The following is a 25000-nucleotide window of genomic DNA, read 5'->3' as shown; positions in this document are numbered from 1 at the left end:
ACAGTTGTACTTTAAAAATGGACTTTAAGCAATGGGAGCTTGCACAGTTGCACTTTAAAATGGACTTCAAGCAATGGAAGCATGTTAATGCCTTGATATGTTATTTTTAAAAATTGTGTATTCTTATTTTTTATTTTTTTGTGTGTGTGAGTGTGTATGTGAGTATTATTTTTAAAAGCTGCACAAGCAAATTGCATTGTACGGACCAACTGCACAATGACAATTTAAATCTATCTATAAATCATACAACAGAGGAATGAACTAATAAACAATAACATAAACAAACTGAACTTGTGCCAAAGCGTGCCATACTGTGTACAATGGTGGATGAAAGCGTGGGCTGGTCAATCTGCGTCTTTTATCCTTGTGGTGGAACCAACCAAAGGGAGGAGGGAGAGAAGAGCAGAAAATAGAACATTGTTAGTTTGTGAGCCACTCAAAAATACAAAGTAAGACATTTGTTTGACCGCCTGCTTTCATAACTGTGGGAAATTTGATACAGCACAAAGATCAGACACACCTTATTAATCACTTAAACACAGAATGGGGGATGTGATAGCTACCACTCACATTTGCTATATGTTGCCCAATTGAAAAACAGATTGTATTGATATATTTGTCAAGCTTAAACAAGTTTGTTGAATTCCCTCACCTCATCTAGTGAGTAAACTGTATTGTCAGACTAGGATTAACCCCTATCCAGCTTACCACTAGGCAAAACCTTGTTTTGGTTGGACTAAGCCTATTCAGTGTAAAAAAAAAATGGGCATCTGAAAATAGTTTAGTTCAGAGTCCTGATGTCAAAAAAAGTAATTTGGGCAATTTCTTTTGTCATCTGGGAGCTGGCTCTATAGTCAGAACGCATAACAACTAAATGCAGCGTTGCCTTGTTTAGTTCTGATAGTGGGTTTCAACAGGAACATTTCTCCTGTGATCAGTGAGGTTTAAGTGATGAGTATTGCTGGAACATGTCACACAGTCTCATTGAAGGGCAAATCTGGTGTAAACTGATTCAAAGCCTTGTTGTTCGAGCTCACCAGGCAATAAACAATACAATAAACAAACAAGAACAATAAAATGTGTCATAACCTAGACAAGTTATGGACAAGAAAGTAAAGCTGACTCAATATGGCAAAAAAGCCTTCGGTATCTTCTTTCCATTACAGGGTTTCCCCAGGTTTGACCACCCCAAATAAGACTTTTTTTAAGACCACTTACATGAAAATTAAGACCTACATCACACCCATTATGCGTTTGTAAAACACCAGATCAAATCCATAATGACAATTAAAACAACACTTCCCCATGATGTGCTGTCCTCTCCTTTTCGACTGATTATGTTGATTCATTGCTGCGGTCACGAAAACCCAAAGTATTGTTTTAGCATATCCTAAGAAATTAGACTAGTGTAGTTGCCCGCGATACCAAAATTATTGTTTTACGATACCGATACCACATCAAGAATTGCGATTTCGATACTTCTTCGATAATTCTTAAAAATGTATTTGATTTGGGGGCCCAGACCACCTTGACATCATCAGTAATATTGAATATAGTGTTATCATTCACACCAGTGGGCATCCTAGATTCTGCTTGACTCTTTCCACACACACGGAAAATTATGGCTTATTTCATATGTTTCTATTTCATATACCTTCAAATTCATATAAAGTGTACAGTTAATGTATAGTATTTTTTTTAATCTGCATAATTACTATTAATCTGCTTAATTGCTAAACATATTTAGTCCTTTGAATACTTAATATTTATTTTTAAACTATTACACCTAGGCAAATTTTAATGTGGTGTGTAGGCCTAGGTGTAATTGAGTGTTTGTCACTTTAAGAAATAATTGAGTAATTACTGTAGCCTTCAGTCTCACGGTTTTAGGCTAGTGAATAATAGTTGCACATAATGCATAAGGATATGTGGATGCAATTCATTGTTGTCTGTCATTAGATAAAATAAATGTAAATAAAAAACTATCAAGTTCATAGAAGGGATCATGTTCAATAATGATTTTAGCACTAATTACGAATGACATACATGACCTGAGCTAGCAGAATTAGTTAGCAAGGAGCTCTCTCCAGATGTAAAAGTTTGCAAAGGTTGCGCTGCCTATTTCTAAATGACATTAAACCCAATAGTAGACCTACGTACATCTCATAGCCTAGGTAGGTTATGAACAGGTGCAAGTGAGCAAATCAACTTGATATTAGCCTATTATTATGTGTTACCACAGAATCACTTAAGCTAAACTAGCAGCCATGTCTCGCTGTTTATGGCACGACAGCTGCGCATATGTGTGTGAGGAGAAAAGACGCACAGCCACAGGCTTGGGGAGGAGGCACTAGAAGCATGCCTTGTGCACACAAACAAGAACACGGTCATTCTTAAAAGTATTGATACTAATAAAATTAGGTATTGTGACAACTGCTAATAGCTATTGCAACACTTTTGTAGTATCGGTGCACCGTGCAACACTAAATTAGACGATCTCTGACGTTAATCAACCCCCTGTTGAATTTTCACATTGTTGTTGTTTTTTCCTAGCCTAGAAATCTAGACGCACCCTAGCGGTGGCAAATTAATTTGCTCAGCCTGTACGTCTAGTATCAAACCATAGGGATTTCTATTGGCTGACGCCATGGGCGTCATCCAATCACAGCCTCTATTTTGTTAGAGAGTCTTAAAGGCGGGCTTAACAGGATGGCGACAGTCCTGAGACAGTGAACAACAAGGAAGGTGGCTATGGCAAACGAAGAGCGGTTGTTTGAATCGCGTTAAGCGTCAACTTTGGAGGAGTTGGACTTGTGCTTTTCTTTGAAAGTTGAGCAACACAATGCACTTAAGTCATTCCTTTCGAAGAAGGATGTATTTGCCGTTTTGCCGACCGGATACGGATATGGTCGTAGCGCTGGCCTATTGCATGCCTAGGCAGTTTGAAAGACAATTCTCTGCCCGCCCCTTGGATTAAGCTAGGTGAATGGCTCGATTCCAGACTATACATTTCAATGATATAGGATGGCCCGCCAGGCTAGTTTTTTCCCCCATTTCACCTTGCTTGCAGGCTAGTATAATTAAAATTGAAGACCTTCTGTTAAAAAATTAAGACTTTGGCAACGGAATTTAAGACTTTTTCAGACCTTAATTAAGGAACATGACATTTAAGACCGTTTAAAGACTTTTAAGACCCCGCGGCTACCCTGCATTATGTCAGGAATACCAAAAGTACTTCTATATGGCTCTGGATAACTCAGAATTGGCTGTGCCACATTTTATTTTTCCTATGAACAGCACACAGTGATTTCCAACAAGAGCTATGGATCAATTCATACCGGATTTGTCCTTTAAGTGATTTGTATACAAGGAGTGCTTTAGGGTCAATCCGGTAAATCAAAGACAATGACTCAATATTACATCTAAATTAGCCCAAAACATTTAGCTCTGATCATTCAAGAGACACTGACAATTGTCAAGAACAAAAACAAAATACAGAAAATACAGTATACACCAGGGGTATTCAATTAATCTTCAGCGAGGTCGTTACGGAAAATTTCCTCAAGCAAAGGTCCGGAGCATCATAATGTTTAGGCTATGTATATGTATGTATGTATAATATATATATACAGGGGCGGAGCCAGAGGGGTGGCTCCGGGTGGCACAGGCCACCCTTGAGATTCGATTGGCCACCCCAAATCCTAGTCTACGATTGGCCATTAACATGGTGTAAGGCGGGACCTTTCTTGATGCACTTGCAGCAGTGTGAAGTGTCAGACGTCAGAAATGTAAGTGGCAAACACACTTGCCTTTATTGGCCTGCGGCACAATTGAACTGCGGAACGAAAGGTTTCCCCGATCAGGAAATACTCCTTAATACGCAACTTTGTGTAGGCTTAACAGAGGTAGCCTAAATATCGTGCCTATGACGATGACAGCTTTAAAAAAAAAAACATTTATTTCACTTGTCTCGCTGGATTGAAGGCAGAATGTGGGCTGTTGCTAAATAGATGAATGAGGGTCGGGAGATTCCGTTAACAAAAACCTAAAGTTTTGCTAACATTTTCTCCATTATTATCGTAAAATATGTCTCCATGCAGGGCAGGGCTGGTTCTAACCTAGGCTAGGCTACTATATTTGGGTGGGCTGGTAGAAATTTTGGGTGGGCAACATAGCAAAGCTGTCAAATTGGATCAAAACTAACATAAACACAAAACAAACACAAAACAATCAGTACTACCTAGCTTGAGTTGCTGCAGCCAACAGCCAGGGATAGGCAGTATGTCTGATACATGTATGTAAAATACAAAATAGTATGTGGTCATTTTTATTTTATTTAGTTGGAAAAAATGGCATCATATTTTGTATCAAAATACTTATAGGTTTGTAGTTTAAAAATAGTGCCAAATTATTTTGGTAAAACCAATAACCTACTTTTGGTGATGTGATAATAAAAGTGCAAAACAATGAATGCAGCACTGGTGCTGACTTGTAATTTGCCCAGAGTTGTTGTGATCAGAATATTGAGATTCAGGTAGATAAGTTTCTTGAGAACTTTAGTCATCCAATTCAAACACATGGAAGTCATCCAATTCAAACACATGGAACCGGTTATGTGGTTGCCCTGCAAGAAGTTGCACCATGTGCAACGTGCACAATGTTTGCACACATCCACAATACACTCCTTCATACCAACCTCAAGTTTCTTGACAACTTTAAAGTTCTCAAGAAACTGATGATTAATCATCTAATCGGAAGACATGGAACCGGTTATGGTTGGCCTGCAACAAGTTACCCCACGTGAAAATTGAATTAATAATTTGCCCAGACTTGTTGTTATCATAATATTGAGATTCAGGAAGATGAAATTGCTCACATACACAATAGACTCCTTCATACCAACCTCAAGTTTCTTGAGAAAATAAACAAATAGACAAAAAAGCAGGTCAAATTATTGTAACAGCTACAAAAATAGATGGCCATAGAGTGGGGGAATTGTCTTGGATGAGTATATTTTGTATATCTTCATTTACAGTAATATAATAAAATTGATTATATTTTAATGTCCCCATGATGGAATTTGTTTTAGAACAGCATAGCCCAGTGACAGACAACTTAGATAATTAACTTTAATATGTTTGTATTAAATTTTATTCAAATACAAAGACATTTTATGTGAGAGTAAGGTATTTGTGTTTTTTTGTCCTTCAATTTATGAATATGGTGTTTGCATCTGGTTTCCCTAATGTATTTGTGCTAATTTCACATCTTGAGCCTGTTTCTGTTTATCTGGATGTTTTGCCTCATGCCACCCTTGAATCAGTGCCTCACTAGTGCCACCCTTGTTAAAAATGTCTAGAATCGCCACTGTGTATATATAATATTAGGATGGATGGATGGAGCCTAGTTGTAGATAGATAGATAGATAGATACTTTATTGATCCCCAAGGGGAAATTCAAGAAGATTGTAGGCCTAGGCCTAATGTTTAATGTGAAATAAAATAAGTACAACATTCAAAATGAGGAGAAATAAGGCAAGATAAGAGTGATTGGGGAGAAAAACTGAGTAGCCTTGGCTATTTTAAAGATCTTAACGTGAACTTAAAATAAAATTTGAGCTGAGACAAGGCTGGTTCCTTGAACCCATTAATCAGCAAGTTTAATTTAATTTTTTTAGTTTTTTTTTATGTTGACCCGAAATCCTGGAAACCCAGGAACATCACGTTGTTGGGCAGTGAATGCATGTCGGCTTAACTAGATTGTGGTGGATCAATCATATTGCCTTCTTAAATCGTAAAATATTCTGTGGTCTCAGTTCACTGTTGAATGGGCCTAGCCTACCCTATGCTTGCTCAATATGCTTTGTCTAGTAGAGGTGCTTCAAATTGGCGCTTTTAAAAATCGCCTGTCTCAGAATAGAAGAGGTCCAGGGCAATTCTGCCCAAACCTGTCACATCCATATTTAGCCTAGTTGGCGTTACGGACGTGACAGTTTTGCGTGGTATTGCCCCCGTATCGTTATATAAAGCTCTGTTCTCGCTGTCTAGCTTCCTCCTCTTTGAGCAATCGATGATTTGAAAATAACTTACTTATCGTTAACTTAGATATCCATCTGATTGTTTCTCATCCCGTCTCCTCTCCTCGCTCGTTTCAGGCTATCAGTCTCTTCCCCATAGTAGGCTACTTTACTCACTGACTCGACTTTATCAGAATTCACAGATTTCACTGGCTGAGTAGCAGCAAGCGAAATGATGGTTCCTGAAGCTCCTGAAGTAAATGCTGTTATCCTAACCAACAAAACATTTAGCGCAGCTTTGAAATCTTACGTGAAAATCTAAATTAGGCTATTATGGTCTGGGTCCGGATAGGATCACGTCACGGTCCGGACTCGGATCGCGGTCCGCCATTTGGTGATCCCTGGTATACACCATACAACAAATATTGTTGGTGAGTTAATCATTTTGGCCATGTCATTTTTTTTTACTTTTGATGTATGTTCAGCCCATCTGTAAAATATCTTCATAAAACCTAGTGGAAATTTCGCCTCTATCATTTCTATGACAATGTGATTTTGTAGCTTTCATAGCTACACAGTTTGATGTTAACTGTATAAAGGTTGAATAATTTTAGTGCAATAGAGGCCACCAATAATGCTCACCACAATTGGAAATAATTTAAAATAAGAGAAAATTACCCCAGCTTCATGGATGTTTTGGAACCTCCAGCCCTCGTAACAAAAGCCTTCTTGACCTTTGCGGATTCCACAGCTGTCCATCCGCAGAGTGTTCCACAGTGCATAACGTAGGCTGCAAATAAAAAGCAAAATCAATCTATCAGTGTGGTAATAATAGCTCTGAAACTGACAGTTTCAGTCATTGATTTTGATTAGCTGAAACGTGTTCCTTTCTGTTGTAATTCCCAAGTTACACAAAGTTACACAAGGTTACACATCCTTGTGTACACATCCCTACGCAAAGAATGGTAAAAAATGAAGTTGTTACAAGCTGTGGCCAATGTTCCACTTACCATTGTGTGACAGTCTACATGAACTATTTATTGGTGTAGGGGTGTCTTTATAAAACCATCAACTGTGCATAAGTTAAGACAACCAGAGGAATACAATAAATCATCTGTTGGAAATTGATCTTAATGCCTCAATTAAAAAATGAGGAAAAAATCCAACCTTTAAACACAATAATTTCTTTGTGAATGAACCAGGTATCGTAAATTAATAAATGTTATTCCTTAAAATACAGGGGGCATAAGTAAGGAACCCCTATGTTAAAATCCCATAGAGGCAGGCAGATTTTTTTTTTTTTAAAGGCCAGTTATTGAATGGACTCAGGATACTATGCATCCTGATAAAGTTCCCTTGGCCTTTGTAATTAAACGATAGATAGATAGCCCCACATCACATACCCTTCACCATACCTAGATATATCATGGTTTTATATTAGGCTAATAGCTGGTTTGATTTGCATGCTACAGATTCTATTAATTCCAAAAGAAATGTTGACTGGTAAGTTATTCATGACTGCAGATGCTGACTTGCCTATTTCACGAACCCTCGACCGCAGCAACGCTACTTCCTAGTTTACCTGGGTTACAAGAAGGGTTACTTTCACTCCTGTTACAATATGCTGTAATTTATAGCAGGTTAAACAAAAGTGAGAACATATTGTGGGGAAAAACTATACTTACCATTTTGGTACGCTGTTTGTTCAGCAATTTGATCTGATGGTCTAGCGTAGTCTTCCATAGCTGCCGGCCTCTTTTCAGTGGAATTGAGCTGGAACCAGTTTAAACCAGTGGCAATAACGTTAGCTTCGTCATCTTGACTGACATCCCAAAGACATTTTAAAATTCCGTGCATTTTGGCTACAGCATGGCTTAACACCATTCAAAACATACAGACTAAAGCTGTATAAGGCAAAGTAAGCTAGCAACGTTAAATTGTCTAACGTTAGCTTTATATACAAGCGGCACAGCCAGTGATGTAACTTACAAGTAGCTAACATTAACTAGCTAGCTAACTGCTTCGTCAGGTTGTTCAATGATATATTGAGTCTAAAAATATGCAAGAAAGTTAGCAAATTACCAAAATGTTAATGTACCTTCTCTAAGTTTTCATGGTGGCAAGTTCTGCACAATCCTTCATACCCACACACCGTTTCACTTGGTTTCACTGGGCGCCAAATCTAGACTGCATTTTCTGGTAGGAGTCTTCTGCACGCGAGTTTGTCACGTCCGACCATCATAGACCTCTGGAGTCTAAGTTGATTTCTCTAACTTGCTAACAAGTCGCAAGTTAGCTCTGGGGTAGCAACAATCTAATTGTGCCGCCTTCACGTACCATTGATTATAATATCTACTCGAAGGTTGAAGACAAAAGTGTGTTCAGGAAAACGTCTGCGTCTCTGATTTCGTCGTCTCCCTGCGCGAGAATTTAACAGGTGATCTCCTTATATGGGCATAGATGGTAGCTTTTTTGCAAGCGGCAACATTCTAATCTGAACAATGAAGCCTACGAGGAAGTTCGAAAAACTGCAATACATCGAAAATCCGCTAGGGACTGGTCCCAAAAGCGAGCAAATGTCCATATAGAGGCGTTGCACTTCAGCTTGAGGAGGCGGCGAGGCTGGACGCTTGACGGCCTTCTTACCCGCGGAAGACGAGGGCGTCTGAGCAGAGTTGGCGGCGGCGGAGGTTGCGGTCACCTTGGGCCGGATCTTGTGCACGATCTACCCCCCATAAACGGCTTCATAACCATTCTTCAGAAAATCTATGGGTGACGTCACAGACGCTTTGTCCATATTTTTTACAGTCTATGCTTTTTTGTAGGCGAACTTCAGGTCTGTCAGAGCATCGTCATGTGTGGTGCATAGACTGTAAAAAATATGGACAAAGCGTCTGTGACGTCACCCATAGATTTTCTGAAGAACGGTTATGAAGCCGTTTATGGGGGGTATGGGCGGCGCCATCTTGGAAAATCCTAACCCCGCCCACCTCCTGAGCAAGCCGGTGAACCCGCCTCGTCGTCAGCCGAGCAGCCTCAGCTAAGCTATCTGTAATGTTAGGCCTACATGATGGACTGGCACAGACGTTGCTGTAACATAATTTGCTGGTAAGTTTGATCTGCTAACGTGAAGTTCATATGTTTCTTAATGCCATGTTCAGACACTTTTTAATTTTGTATGCTGAAAGGTATTCGGGTGAACGGTTGAAAAGTTGAGAATGAGGAGTTGAGTTTGCAGATTCTAGCTTCTAGGTAAAATAAACTAACGTTAGCTATCCCTCCCTTGTTGAAGTTACGGTAAAATAACGTAGAGTAATTTAGCAGTTTAGCATTACAGGTTCAGCAACTCATACTGACAAAAATGTATCTTTGCCTTTATTGTTTTGTGATTAACGTTAGCATCTCATATCCTCAGTGGCAGCCATCATTGTAACGTTAATTCATTTACGATAACATCAGCCAGCTCGCTGTATTCTGTCAACGTGTGGTGTGAATTGATAACAAAATCGTAGTAGGGTATTAGTTAACTTGTACATCATGAATTCATTTTGATTAACTCTTAATATCACGTTTTGAAATCGCTATATTGCTCTAAAGTTGTCAGTGGTAGCTTGGTCTAAGATTACATTGAAATTTCTCATCGGTGGCCATTTCACGATCCAGCGTTCATGTTCGGTTAGCTTGCCTTATTTCCCCTTCTTGTCAGGCTATTATCAAAACGTTAAATCCAGTTACAGTGTCCGGTGTTTGGCATAACAATGCCAATATTAGTGTAGTTTGTCACTGAAGACCCATTTCAAATCGCACAATAGTACTACAGCATTGTACAATAACTGTACTTTTGTTGATTACAACAAGTAGTGTTGGTTTGCATTATTGTATTATCTTGTAAGATATATAGGTACTAATGAAAAGTTTACCTTTCTATTTTGGCAGTTCGCCATGGGGAGGAGGCGGCAAGGAGGTCCATGGGCTCTAACCTGGGACTAGAGGTCCAGGTGAAGTGGTTTGGCTGGGGTGTGGTGATATTGAACCCATTGAGACTATACAGTACATTTCACTTTATGTCTATTGATGGACTGTTACACCTACCCTTTACTTATGCCAAACCCATTTCTGTTCTTTAAATATCAGAAAGCAAACTTACTGTTGATGGCACTGAACTTGCACTTGGAAATGTTTATGGAACTGTTCTGAACTGTGAATTACATTAAAACTCATGCCAAACCAATTTGCCTGTGCTTTCAAAAACATTTATACAAATCCATCAGCTTCAGTCAGTAGGTTGAATTGAAGACCCAGATGCAGAAGTAAAGGTGATTTTTTACTTGTATATCTTGAGCATTACAGGTAACCACTGAATTTGTGAAACTAAAATAACAAAAACTAATATGTACTAAGCTAGTACATAGTCTATACATATTAGATCACTTTAAAGACACAGATGCAAATGCTGTAAATAAAGGTGAACAAAGTCCTTGAAATCAGAAGCTGCCACTGCTCAATGACTTCTGCCCCATCTGGTAGGATTTCAAAATGTTCCAGATCTGAAAACAGAAATATTGGTATATGTCACATCCTTGAGCTTACTGTAAACTATGAACAAGTGCTCACAAATTAAGCTAAAAAAAATATTTTTTATGTGGCAATCATAGACTGTGGAGGCAATATATGACAACAACGAAGTAAGATTTGCAGACTCACTCCCAATATTTATAATGAACAACAAACTCACAGAACACTTAGCTGAATGGGGACAGGACACGCCAGATTCAACTATTGCACATGCCCTGTTTATGCGGGCAATAAGCAAAAACAAATGTGGTGTATTTAAAGTAATGTAGAATAAATATTTCTTGTATTTTTGTGTTTTCAGTGAAACAGTGTAAGCTCATATCTACACCCTATTGAGGTAGTTATTAACGGTTAGGCCAAGGTCCAGTCAAACAGTAGCCAGCCACTGGTGCCATATTGTTTAATTATGCAATCTGTATCCAACCAAAACCTGCTGATTTGAAGGCATAATACAACTACTTTCCGTGTGTGACTTATCAAAAGATGCTAATGATAAATTATTTTGATAGTTATTGCACAGATGTGCCCTGGACTGCTCAAAATAAAAGGCCACTCTAAATGTCTGAAATGCATTCATGTTTGTTCAGTATATGGTAACGATGTCTGGAATATAAAACCAGTAGGTTGCTCCAATTAAATGTATGAAAAATGTCAAAGTACCATGGAATCAGTGCTGAAGTGATGCTTCCGAGTGTCGACTGCACAGACGAGAATTGAAGTTAGGAGTCCAGAGCCCTCTCCAGCACCCAGCCTGTCTGGATTACCTACAGGGAAACTTTGCATAGACAAGAAGTGTTCGTTCAAATTTGTGTTTAACAAATAAATGGTATCAATAAGAGTTTCAAACGTCAGTTATAACTATCGCTTGTTATCACAGCTCCATGTTCAAAGTATACGGTCAATGGTTCATATCGGTTCACAATTTTGCCTCAGCTAGCCGACAACAAGCCTTTTAAAGCTTCGGCTGAAGTTTTTTATCTTAAATGTGACAACCCAAAGACTGTATAAATTGTCAATGGACTAAGCATTCCCACAGAGCGTATTTACAAAAGGTTTTTTGACGAGAACATGCTTTGTTGCCCCAGTATGTTTGTGAACTAACGTTAACTTTAGAGCTGTCTGTTCATTGACTCACACCTGGCTAGTATGACCAACGTTAAGCTAACTCATAACGGGAGCACAATGGTTTTCACTAACGTTAACTTTATTCAAGTTAACTAAATGTATGTGTGTGCTTCTGCCATTCGGTCATCATTTTCGACATTAACTTATTTGAGGCGATATGACGCTAACGTAGCCTAAGTGCCCACTCGATGCTAAATAATGCTAACATCTAGTGCAGGGGTCTCAAACTCAAATGAGCTGGGGGCCAATTCTGCCAACGTCATCTGATTGGAGGGCCGGCTATTTCTGAAAATGCAATGTTCTTTTTTTTCAAATACCACACAAAACTGCAAACAGAAAGTGCAAGTGTTTTTATCTAGTTTTAGACACCTGTGCTAGCAACCTTAGCTTATAAATAAAAATATTTTAACACTTTTAAACCTGGCAAACTATAAGAAAGCAACACCATTGGATTTGTATATCAAAATTTCAAAAGGCCATTGCTTGAAAGTGGTCAGAGATAAGGTCCTACTGTAAATGTAAAAATTTTGAGTAAAACTAAATTTACCCATCTAATTTGCCACTGGATGGCAAGCACTTCAAATTATGCACATTTCAGTAAATACTGGATGAACATATTTGAGCATGTTTACTTTACTTTTTTCATATTACCCACATAACAAATTAACAGGAAAACATCTAAGATGTATACCAACACCTAAGATGTATATGGTTTCTAAACCACAAGGCCTACAATTAAGTATTCTGGTCAAATCAGTTCCTATCGCGGGTAATCTGAGTACCCAGAAGTTCGCATCATATTGCGGGTGACTTTGTAGTTTAGAGCCCTATTTCTACTAGCCCTGCTGTCTGTACCACATCCATTACGGACACTATCATCACGATTACCACTGCAACCTCCAAGCTATGTTGGGCAGAGGGTTGAAAAAAGCATGGTATGCTTAGCGGATTGGGCCGGATGCGGGCCGGATTTGGCCCGCGGGCCGGGTGTTTGAGACCCCTGATCTAGTGCTAAGTGAAATAGTAGTGGAATGAATGTCACTTACCTGAAAAAAAAAAAAATGGAACGAAGTCTTCTGAAAGTGTCGGTTAGTAGGCTTCAATTAATAGCTTAGCAAACCATTTTATGTCAGCTTTTTGAATAAAGATGTTCAGAAAGGATGTGGTAACTTTGTGTATAATCATGGCTGAGACGTCAAAGTTTCAGGGTTTCCACTTTCCACTTTCTTTTACTGTCTATGGTCACATCACATGGTTAGGCCTACTGTTTGCAAATGTGAACTTGAAAATATGTGCAATTAAAACAAATAAGCCAATGAAAATCATTTGAGAATTGTTGTACAACAGCTAGAGCTCTTACAGATCAGACTAATTTATAAAACAAATAGTTCACTCTAAAAAATGCTGGGTTATTTTCTCAACTCAAACGCTGAGTTGAAACTGTTGGGTCATTGAATGGGGTTGTTTTTACTCATTTTGGGTTATTTTCTGTAACCCAGCTTGTTGGGTTGATAGTTTAGGACAGCCCCCCTCCTCTCCCCCACCTGACGTGAGCACACTACCCAGCACCAGGGTAACTTTAACACAGCTGCATAGTTATTTGAGAGTTCGGGGGAAATCGTTATTCTTTCAACCGTCCATGCAGTCCAGCAGCTGTCAACATGCAGTGGAAATCAGGCGATTTTGGAAGGTATGTGTCAGCTTTTAACTTTTTTTTATTATTATTATTCAGACGGATTTTAAAAGTACACAAAGAGATACCCTTCGTGATATGAATGGATATTCTGCCTGCCAATTTCGTTCAGCCTAAGCAGGTTAAGAATTGTGTCATTCAAGCCAGCTAACGTTAGCTAACATTAACTTACAATTACTGCTCATGTTAATGTTAAATCTACACAGACAGACACTTAAAAACATAGTTCTGTGTTCACTGGGTATGAACTGCTGAACAGAAACAAAACAAACTTTTACAACGAACTAAAATTAGCATACAAACAGCTGGCTAGGTTAACGTTAGCAGACTGTTGGTATGCTAACGTTAATTAAATGCTTCGTGGTAGTGCAGCATGTGTGTCAGCAAATGTAGGCTATAGTTCTACAGTCGAAGTAGTCTCTTCACACATACGGTAATCATCATGCCAAACAACATATTAATTCATTCAGGGTAGCTTCATATTATAGCCATGTAACTTACTGGGTGGTTTTTGGTGGTAACATTAACGTTACAGACAACTTGAATTTAACTTCCTGAATGTGTTAACATGAGCTAGCTAACGGTAGAACTATCACTGCCACTAACGTTAACATTACTGAACGTATGTTTGTCAGTCTGCTGTTAAACAACTCCATGAGGTGGTTATGGTTTCCGAGTGTATTGCGCTAATATTTTGTCTCCGGATTTTTAATGTTTGTCAACATCATTCACTGATCATGGTTCGTGAAAGTCTTGATATAAAGTTCTGTCAATAGCAGTTGTTAATTTACTATTTTTCTTTCTTTGATTGACAGGGCTGACCCCAAATGGACCACGGAATCTAGCTGTCTTCATGGAAGTAACTTATCACATGCTGATGCTGCTTTTAGAGTAGGCTATCCATTCAAAAATAAAGTAAACTGTCAAATAAATAATTATGTCGAACTGTTTTATTTCATTGCATGGCTATTTGTTGCCCATTTTCTCTCAATGCAACCCAAATACTGGGTTAAGAAAACCCGACAACTGGTTATTTTAACTAGCAGTTCTGTTGATATAACCCAGTGGTTTGGGTTGAATCTATACCCAATAAACTGTGTGAATTTTACTCAACATTTATATAGTTATAACCCAGCACATTGGTTACCCAGTGTACCCTTTACCCAGTCTATTGTGCCAATTTAACCAACATTGTGTTGATATTACCCAGCGTTTTGGGTTAGAATCATACCCAATCTGCTGGGTTTAATAATGTACCCAGACCATTGGGTTAGGATAACTCAATGTGGTGTTGGTCCAATAGTTAACCAGCGGCTATATTGGGATATATTTGGGTTATTTTTAACCCAACATTTTTTAGACTGTTCTGGATGAGCATTACATTAGTTCACTTAGATAGCTCTCTGATGGATAAGCCTGAGTAAAATATGAGATATATAAATTGAGCAAGTCTGAGTATTGTATAAGCCTTTGCGGAGATCTCTTTTGTAAATCAAAAAAGGACTAAACTGAGATGACTAGAATGAGAACGGTTCAAGCTTGTGAAGAGATCTCTTTTACAGAACTGATGGAGCCTAATCTGAGATTTACCAAAAAGATCTGAAATGAGAATTGCATGAGTTTACAGAGAGCTCTCTGGTGGATCAGCCTGAGTAAAATATGAGATGTATAAATTAGACAACACTGAGCATTATTTAAAATATTGATGAGATCTCATTTGTATATTAAAGGGAGTCTACACTGAGATAACTTAACTCTTTTGCTCCAGAGACAAACCTGAGAAGCGGGAGACAAAAGCAATAATCTCATTTTTATATCACTGTGATCTCATTATTGTCTAGGAGAAACAACTGAGAAAGAGAGGAGCTCTCATTTTAACATTTTCTTTCCTCTGGGAAGTGCTCCATCGCCAGGGCGATGGTCACCCTGGCAGAGGGCGCCATGGAAACGTGGGAGCGGATCTTTTCCATGTAGACAGAGACCTTGTTCCCACTGGTCTCAAAGCGGAGTCCGTCTTCCCAATGGGGGGGCTCACAAGCTTCTTGTTCAGGATGACCTGGGGTGGGGGTATTGCGGCTACCAGATCCAACTAACTAACTCGTTCAGAAGCCGCGGTGGGCTAAGCAGGGGGAAATCAATTTGTCTTACACGCACTAAATAATCCAATGTCCACACACTTGCTCCCGTTTCTTTGGTTTATTGCTCTCCATCTCAATCCAGACTCCAATAGTCTTTCGTATGCAAGGCAGAGCAAAACGTTCAGATACAAGGCCTTTCAATGAGTCCATGCGATGTGCGAAGTGCGGTACACAAAAGAATAGCCTTCCCATGTGCTCACCCCACGCCAAACTGAACTCAAGCGCAGGTGTCAGGTAGGACTAATTAAGACTTCAATTGCGCACCACACACGCCCAGCGCCACACCCATGTCCCATAATAACCAATAAACAAAAACACAAATCAAAGTAAACCAATACCCATAAAGCAAAATATAAAGAAAACATTTATGGCTCCTACATTCCGGCCCCTAATTATGCTTCAGGCCATAATTACAAACAACCAAATATGAAGGAGACAACAAAAACACTAATAGTTACTATTATTGGATCTAGAACTCTTGAGAATAATCTTTTAATGCATTTTTTTTTCAGTTATGTTACTCCCTTTATTAGTCATGCATACAGCTCATTAATCTTCTGCTTCCTGAAGAAGACATAATTTAGTGATGGGTCTCTCCAAGAATCCAGTTTTTGTTTTGACACGAACTCTGCGGACATATCCGTTTCTGTCTGGATCTGCTTCCACAACTCTTCCAGTGAGCCATGAATTGCGTGGAGCAGTGTCATCCACAATGATAACTAGGTCTCCAGGGATGAAGTTCCGTTTGATGGCCTGCCATTTCTGTCGCTCCTGAAGTAGAGGTAAATATTATTTCAACCATCGCCTCCAGAACAGGTCGGACATGTACTGAACCTGTCTCCAACGTCGACGGGCGTACACGTCTTCCTTCTGGAATACCCCTGGTGGTAATGATGGTTTGCATTTGAGCAGCAAGAGATGGTTGGCCGTTAATGCTTCCAGGTCATTCAAATCAGTTGATGCCTTAGTAATGGGGCGACTGTTAATGATGGCTTCGACCTCACAAAAGACTGTGTGGAGGCCCTCTTCATCAAGGCTCTGTGTTCGCAAGACGGAGTTCAAGGCTTTCCTCACAGACCTTATCAGCCGCTCCCACACTCCACCATGATGAGACCCAGCAGGAGGATTGAATGTCCATTTCATGCCTTTCTGGAGGAGGTAGTCACTGATCGGGACATGATTCCATCTCCCTATTGCCTCTTTCAGTTCTCGCTCGGCCCCAACGAAGTTCGTTCCGTTGTCCGACCGTAGCTCCAGCACTTGGCCTCGCCTTGCCACGAAGCGTCTGAGGGCATGGACAAAGGAATCTGTGTCCAAAGATGATAGCACTTCTAAGTGTACAGCTCTTATAGCCAGGCATGTAAAGATCACTCCATATTTCTTTATCATACTTCGGCCTCGTTTGATCTCAAAGGGTCCGAAGCAGTCTACCCCTACCCTGGTGAAAGGTGGCTCATCAGGAGAAACTCGGTCATGTGGAAGATCTGCCATGTACTGATTTGCTGGTGCTGCATTCAGCCGACGACAGACAACACACTTTGACAGAGTCTTCCTTATGGCAACACAGGCGCCTGGAATCCAGTACTTCTGACGCAACTGTGACAGTGTCTGGTTTCTCCCACCATGACCTGTGACCTGGTGCACATGATTGAGGATGAGAGTGGAAAGGTGGAAGTCCTTAGCCAGTATAGCTGGATGTTTCGCCTCATCTGGCATGGCTGCTCGATCAAGCCTACCACCTACTCTCAGTACACCATTTTCCAAGATGGGTTCAAGCTTGTAGAGGTGACTACTTTTCTTCACCCTTTCCCCATTCTGCAGGCATGCCAGCTCCTCTGGAAACCTCTGGCGTTGGCAAAAGCTGATGATTGCCCTTTCAGCCTCAGCAAACTCCTCCATTGACAGAGGTCCTTTGTCCACAGCCTGCACCTTCACACTTTGCATCTTCCCCTGCAGCCTCCTTTCTAGCTGTCCTCCTGCACCAGACTGAGTGAGCTCTTCCAACAGCTCTTTCCTCCTTTGTCGACAGTCCAACATCCATTTCCTGAACCGAAACAGCCAGCCGACAGCCCTTCTCAGCCGGGTCCAAGACGAGAAGTGTCCAATGAAACGTATGAGCGAGTCAGCCTGTTCTTCAGCCCGGCCAGCATTCACACACACAACTGACACATCAGACACGACTGTCTTGACCTCAGGGTCTTCTGAGGAGAGCCTGCCAGAGAGTTCAACGTTTACTGGCCACTTAACTTCAGGTTCCATAAGAAAGATTGGTCCCAGCAACCATACTTCGGACTTAAGGAACGTGTTCACCCTAGTTCCCCTAGAGGCCAGGTCTGCAGGATTGCTAGAAGTGTTCACGTACCTCCATTGAGAGGATTCAGTTGTGGAGAGAATCTCTGCTACACGATTTGCTATGAAGGTTTTGAATCGTGAGGTCTTATTATTGATGTACTTAAGAACTGATGTACTGTCACTCCAGAACACAGACTCTTGCAGAGGCATTCTTAACTCCTTTCTCCACAGCTTATCCATTCTGCTTGCCACTACTGCTGCAGTAAGCTCCATGCGTGGGATGGTAACGGGTTATAACGGTGCCACACGGGCCTTTCCCATTACAAAGGCACAGTGAGCCTGTCCATGGATGTTCTGCTGTAACAGGTACGTCACCGTTCCATATCCATCCTCACTCGCATCTGCGAAATGGTGAAGCTGGGTGGATGCCACTTCTCCAAAGCCAGGAGGCTTGAAGCACCTGACTACCTTTAAGTCATCCAGCTGTTGCAGCTCCTCCAACCATGCAGTCCATTCTTGAGCAGTAGTGACTGGCAGAGAGTCATCCCAGCCCAGCTGACATCTGCACAGGTTCTGCAGGATTCTTTTGGCAACAAGCACAACTGGTGACAGGAACCACCTTGCGACTGTTGCTGATCCATTTTGTGAGCTGAAATCCTCCCTTCTTGCAAAGTTCTTTAACTTCAAGAGATCTGTCTTCTTGAGGTATTGCAGCTCCTGATAGTGGGTTAGAGCCTCTTCTTAGAGCCTCTTCTTCGGTGCCAACTGATGCCAAACAGTCATCAACATAGAAGTTGCTAAGGACAGTGTCAACGGTCATCTGACTGAAGAGGTCTTGATTATCTTCAGCACACTTTCTGAGGGCAAAAGATGCACAGCTAGGTGACGATGTGGCTCCAAACAGATGGACGACCATTCTATGTTCCACCAGGTCTTGATCATGTTGTCCATCTGGCCACCACAGAAAACGTAACAAATCAGAGTCTGTTCTTGGTACTTTGACCTGATGAAACATAGCTGTGATGTCTGCCATGAGAACAATTAGCTCCTTTCGGAACCTGCTGATGACACCAATCAATGAACTAGTTAAATCTGGGCCTTGAAGAAGTTGGGCGTTTAAAGATGTGCCCTGGAAAGTTGCTGCACAATCAAATACGACTCTCAGCTTCTTCTTTTGAGGGTGGATCACTCCATGATGTGGGAGGTACCACACCCTTGCATCACTACGCCCCAGATCCTCTGGGGGCACTCTCTCAGCATAGCCCTTTGTCATCATGTCACTCATGAAGTCTGTATATTGAGTGTGGAACAGACCGTCCTTAGCAAACCTCCTTTTGAGGCTCAAGGCACGCTGCACTGCCACATTCCTGTTGTTGGGCATCTTTGTGTCTGCTTTTCTCAAGGGCAAGCCAATGCTGTAATGCCCATCAACCAACTTGACTGACTCCTTAACAGACTCCATGAACCGACTGTCTTCTTTGGATAAGCCTGGCTGCTCATCTTGAGCACATTCAGGGAAGTCAACCTTTGTCTGCTGCTCCCACATATCATCAAGTGTGACAATAGAAATCCTGCTGACAGTGGCTGCTCGTTCGACACAGGTGAAGTCATCAGTGCTGTCCCCCCTCAGTGGACCATTCACAGTCCATCCCAATATAGTCTTCACTGCGTAAGGGCCACTGTCAGCACTGCGGATGACCTCCCAAGGTTCCAAGGCCCTAGGAACATTCGTCCCAATGAGCAGGTCCACTTCAGAGTCGATCTCCGTTAGCTTCACATCCTTTAGATGTGTCCATTTCAGAAGATCTTCCTGCTTTGGAATGTTTCCTTGATGGACAGGCATGCATTTCTGTGTAAAGAACTCTGGTAGTACACAGAAACAGTCCGTGTCCAGTCCAGCTATCTCCAGGTTTGTTACAATGTAGCTACTGACAACTTTCTCCTGACCCATTGTCCTGAGGAGGATGCCAGTTTTCTTTCCAGTAATATTTAGCCTATTCATGAGGCGTTCTGTGCAGAATGAAGCGGAACTCCCTGGATCTAGGAAGGCATACGTTGTGACTAATTCATTCCCTTTTCTAGACTTCACCTGGACAGGCAAGATGGCAAGTGTACAATCACGCTCTCCGGCCCCAGTAAGCCCACTAGATTGTACAGAGATTGGACCACCGCCACTGGTCCCTCCACTGTCTCCCTTGCCTCCTTGGTTCATTTTTGCTGCACCAGATTGTGACTGCTTTGAGTGGATGTGTAACAATGTAGGATGCCTCAGATTGCACACCTTACAGAACAGACGTTTTGTGCAGTCTTTACTTCTGTGCCCAATGCACAAGCAGCCATAGCATACGCCATTTTCTTTCAAGAAAGTCATCTTGTTACCGTGTGCTTTTCTCTCCAACGAAAAGCATAGGTCCAAGGTATGCCCTGCTCCGCAGAACAAGCAAGTCTTTGTGACGGGTGAGGCATTATCTTTGTTATCACACGCTGCCTTCTTGTCATGGCGTTGTGTGCCTTTACTCATAGGAGCAATGGTGGTTGCAAAACTACTTCCTTTAGATTTAGCAGAGTAAGGTTGGGATTTAACATGTTTCACTTCTCTTCTTACAGCACCTGGAGGATCATGTGACATTAGATCGCCAAACAGTGGGTCACTTGCAATTTTAACTTGCTTCTCCACAAACTCAACAATGTCATGAAAGGAAGCTCTTCGTCTTAACATTTCCTGTAAATTACAAGCAACTTCCCTCCATCTCTCCTTGAGCTTGTATGGCAACTTCTTAATCACTGTTTGCATGTTACTTGGTGTATCCAGTTCCAAACTGAAGTTAATCCCCCTCATTGCATTATTGCACTGCCTTAAGAAGATGCTGTATGCCTGAAGTGCTTTTAGGTCTTCAGATTTAATAGCTGGCCAGGCAAGTATCTTTCCCATATAGGCAGAAGCTATCTTCATGGGATTACCAAACTGCTCCTGTAGCAGTAACTTGGCCTTAGCGTATCCCTCCGCCTCATGCATATGCTCACAGCCTCGCACCAGCTCTCGAGGCTGTCCTCTAGTGTATTGCTCGAGGAAGTACAGGCGATCTCTGGCACTGAGGGTCTTTTGCTCAATGTTGTGTTCGAATGACCTCATAAATGTTTGAAATTGCAATGGGTCTCCATCAAATGTTTGCATATCCCTCTTTGGGAGTAAAGAATGGTACTGCTGCTCCACTAGCATTGATGTGATTTGATTTTGTTTCTCTAGGACTGCTGCCAGATATTTAGACTCAGGACCTTGCATTCCAGATGTAGCTTGGTGATGCTCATACTGAGGCTTTGGATGGGCTGTCAGAGTTGGTGGTTGAGCAGATGGTATGGCCTGTGATTGTTTCACTTTGGGCCTTGCACCCTGTATGTGGTCTGCAGCCGAAGTATGACATGGTTGTTGCGCTAATGCTTTTGGGAAAAATATCTCAGCTTCCACGTTTAATGGACAAAGATTAACTTTGTTCCTTTCTCTTTCCAGGTAAGAATTCATCCCGTTTGTTTTGCTCCTGCTAACATCAGATGAGGAAGAGTCATACAATCCAAGGACTTTCAATTTGGCAGCAGATGCAGCAATATCCATTTCCAAAGCCAACCTTTCCTTTCTTTTCCTGAGTAGTTGTTCTTCCTCTTCCAATGCATGCTTATCTTGCAACAGTTTTTGACGAGCCATGAGTGCAGCCATTTCTGCTTCAGCTTTAATGCGTGCTGAACAGGTGGATGAAGTGTTAGATAGTTTTGAAGTATTGGATTGTTTTGAAGTATTGGATCGGTTTGAGATATTTGAAACGCTGTCACTTGGTTTTACATCATCCAGTTGTATGGCAGACGTTTCCATTGTATCAGGATTTCCAGCATTCGTATTGCATTCAGGTACATGAACATCAGCTGTAGCATTTCCATTGGCAGGTGCATTCTCATGCTGTGCAATCGCCGTGAGTGAGGGCTCTGCATGATCTTGAGCTACATCAGCTTGTTCGGTCACAGAGAGCCATTTTGTTACCTTTTCAATAAAGGATGCATTGTGTGCATGTACATTTGTGAACCAATTGTGTTGTTTTTCCCGCTCCTCCTGGGGGAGCGTTGGCATGACAGTGTTATGCAGCTGGGTTGCATCTTTAAAAAGTGAATGACAATTTTCAAGATGAGACTGTATGGCCTTTATATTTTGTTCATTTTGGTTTTCCATAAGGTTATTTATTGTGTTCATTAAACCTTTTAGTTTCTTGATTTTTGTTTGTCTTTCCTTTTGAATACCTTCAATTTTAAGTGCTAATGCTTTGGCAGTAGGTTTAACTTGTCTTTTTTCTAAGCCTTCATTTTGAACCAGGCTGTCTTCAAGACAGTCATTTACCCCCGCCAGCACTCATTTTTCATTCAAGTAAATGACCATACATCGATTACCATAACACCATAAAATTAATTCAAACACTCATAAGCAACAGCAAGTAACGTTAATCAGACTGTAAGCAACCCCATAAGCACACAACAGTTCATCACGTTAATAATTCACAGCAGCAAGAAATTTAAATGTTCATAGGGCAACACCATTAGTAATATGCAACAATGTCCATCATTCGCAGCAGCGAGCAACTGAAAAGTTCATGACACCTTGCGACGTTCGCAGCAGCAATCAATTACAATCTTCCATAGGATGACATTCGCAAGACGCAATGAGCAACATTGTCCATAATCCACAGTAGGCCTACCAGGCACTTGAAACGTTCATAAGCGACACCACGAAATTCAAAACAGTCTTATAATCCCATACGATTCAGTCAGGGTCTTTATACCTCAATTCCAGCGACGAGGCTACGAAGACGCATTTAATCCAACAGGGAAAACTTTAATGTTAAAGACGCCGAATGCAGTATTCACCACACTGATAGTCATTAAAATTGGCAATACCTTTGACTCCAGCGATGGGGCTTTGAACGCTGCAGTAGTTACCCAGGTTGAAATCCAGGAAACAAATTTAATTCCAGTGATGAGGCTTTGATGAAGCTTTTATGTCGTAGTAGGCCTAGTTACTCTCGGTAGTTTTCCAGGAAGCGAATGATTAATGAATCAAAGCGGGCGCCAACAGGTACGTAGAATCAGCTTCTCCAATCGTATCGTGGCTCAGTAGATGGAGCGATGACATCAGAAACTACGTGACCAGCTTCGTCCAATTGCAGTATCAATTTTCGGAAATTCAGCAACAAAGTTCGAATGTTCACTTCATGAGCGATCTTTTGTGTACTAATATTGCGGCTACCAGATCCAACTAACTAACTCGTTCAGAAGCCGCGATGGGCTAAGCAGGGGGAAATCAATTTGTCTTACACGCACTAAATAATCCAATGTCCACACACTTGCTCCCGTTTCTTCAGTTTATTGCTCTCCATCTCAATCCAGACTCCAATAGTCTTTCGTATGCAAGGCAGAGCAAAACGTTCAGATACAAGGCCTTTCAATGAGTCCATGCGAAGTGCGGTACACAAAAGAATAGCCTTCCCCCGTGCTCACCCCACGCCAAACTGAACTCAAGTGCAGGTGTCAGGTAGGACTAATTAAGACTTCAATTGCGCGTCTGTATGAGGGCATTCAAGTAGGTGGGGAGCAGAACCGAGACTACTTTGTAGGCAAGCCGTTAGAGACTTGAATTTGATCACGGGCCGCCATAGGTAGCCAGTGTAGCTGGATGAGCAGCGGGTAACATGTGCCCTTTTGGGTTGGTTGTAGACCAGGGCGCCCGCCGTTCTGGATCATCTGAAGTGGTTTCACTGCGCAGGCTGGGAGACCTGTCAGGAGGGCATTGCAGTAGTCGAGTCGTGAGATGACAATTGCCTGAACCAGAAGTTGGGTAGCATCTTGAGTCAAGTAAGTCCTGATTTTCCGTATGATGTTGTAGAGTGCAAACGGCATGCCCGGCGACTGAGGCAACATGATCCGAAAGAAGTTTAGTTGGTTGTCAAGAACAACTCCTAGATTTCTTGCAGTCCTGGTCGGTGAAACAGACAGGGAGTCAAATTTGATGTTGATGTCGTGGTGTATGGTAGGTTTAGCTGGGATGACCAGCAGTTCAGTCTTTGAGAGGTTCAGCTGGAGGTGGTGTGCCTTCATCCATGTAGCTATGTCTGAAAGGCAATCCGAGATCCGTGCTGAAACCAGGGGGGTCGCCAGGTGGAAAGGACAGATAGAGCTGTGTGTCGCCTGCATAGCAGTGGTATGAGAAGCCGTGGCAAACGGATAATCTGTCCCAAGGGGGGTGGTGTAGATAGCAAAGAGGAGGGGGCCCAGCACTGATCCCTGGGGGGACCCCTGTGGTTAGATGGTGAGGTGCGGATAGCTGACCGGCCATGATAATGCTAAACGAAGGCCCCTGTGAGGTAGGATTCAAACCAGGAGAGAGCAGAACCGAGATTCCCATGTCAGCGAGTATAGAGAGAAGGATACGGTGATTAACCGTGTCAAAGGCAACCGATAAGTCAAGCAGAATGAGTACTGATGACCGGCCGGTCGCTCTGGCTTCTTTTTAGGCTTCTGTTACAGACAGCAGAGCCGCCGGTAGAGTGGCCGCTTTTGACCACACACGCCAGCCCACACCCATGTCCCATAATAACCAATAAACAAAAACACAAATCAAAGTAAACCAATACCCATAAAGCAAAATATAAAGAAAACATTTATGGCTCCTACAGGGGGCATTGAGGCTGTATCAACCCTTCAGCAGGGGAGCTTTAAACATTCTAACAAAAGATTCTGTTCCACAACAACTTAGATAAGATGAAACATACATACCCCTTCTCCTCTCTGCGTGTGCAGATCAGTCTGATGCACCCACCGTTAGCCTAGCTTCGGCTAACACATTTCAATGTAAAATGAGACACAGCGATTTTCTAAGCATATACATGCTTGGTACTACATTCTCATTAAGGTGAAGCACTGCTACTTGGGATTAGCCTGGGAAAAACCCAGACGCACTTCCGGCAAATTCCGGACTAACTTGGGTTAGTAAAACCGGAGTTCTTTTGTTACTTTTGGGCGTTTAAGGCTAGTTGTTGAGCTGCTACCACAATGAGCTATCCTAAGCTAAGTTAACAGTGGGTGCATCAGAGTTTAGGCTAGTTGGTACGTATCATCTTATCTAAC

The 25000-nt window shown here is 41.6% G+C and overlaps 2 long non-coding RNA genes across 2 annotated transcripts; one reads left to right on the top strand and one right to left on the bottom strand.

Moving 5' to 3' along the window:
• Positions 1-9085: 9085 nt before the first annotated feature.
• LOC125290744 lies at positions 9086-10247 on the top strand. The gene is made up of 2 exons (XR_007192874.1): positions 9086-9124; positions 9953-10247. It is a non-coding gene; the product is annotated as an uncharacterized LOC125290744 (long non-coding RNA).
• Positions 10248-10327: 80 nt separating this feature from the next.
• Positions 10328-11884, bottom strand: LOC125290743. Its single transcript, XR_007192873.1, has 2 exons — positions 11252-11884; positions 10328-10563 (listed from the first exon to the last, which is right to left on the bottom strand). It is a non-coding gene; the product is annotated as an uncharacterized LOC125290743 (long non-coding RNA).
• Between the last annotated feature and the right edge of the window lie 13116 nt (positions 11885-25000).

The sequence above is a fragment of the Alosa alosa genome, unplaced genomic scaffold (genome assembly GCF_017589495.1).
Source record: "Alosa alosa isolate M-15738 ecotype Scorff River unplaced genomic scaffold, AALO_Geno_1.1 AALO_1.0_unplaced_86, whole genome shotgun sequence".
Taxonomy (NCBI): Eukaryota; Metazoa; Chordata; class Actinopteri; order Clupeiformes; family Clupeidae; genus Alosa; species Alosa alosa.
The sequence above is the reverse complement of the archived record's forward strand: the minus strand, read 5'-3'. Positions and strand labels throughout refer to the sequence as shown.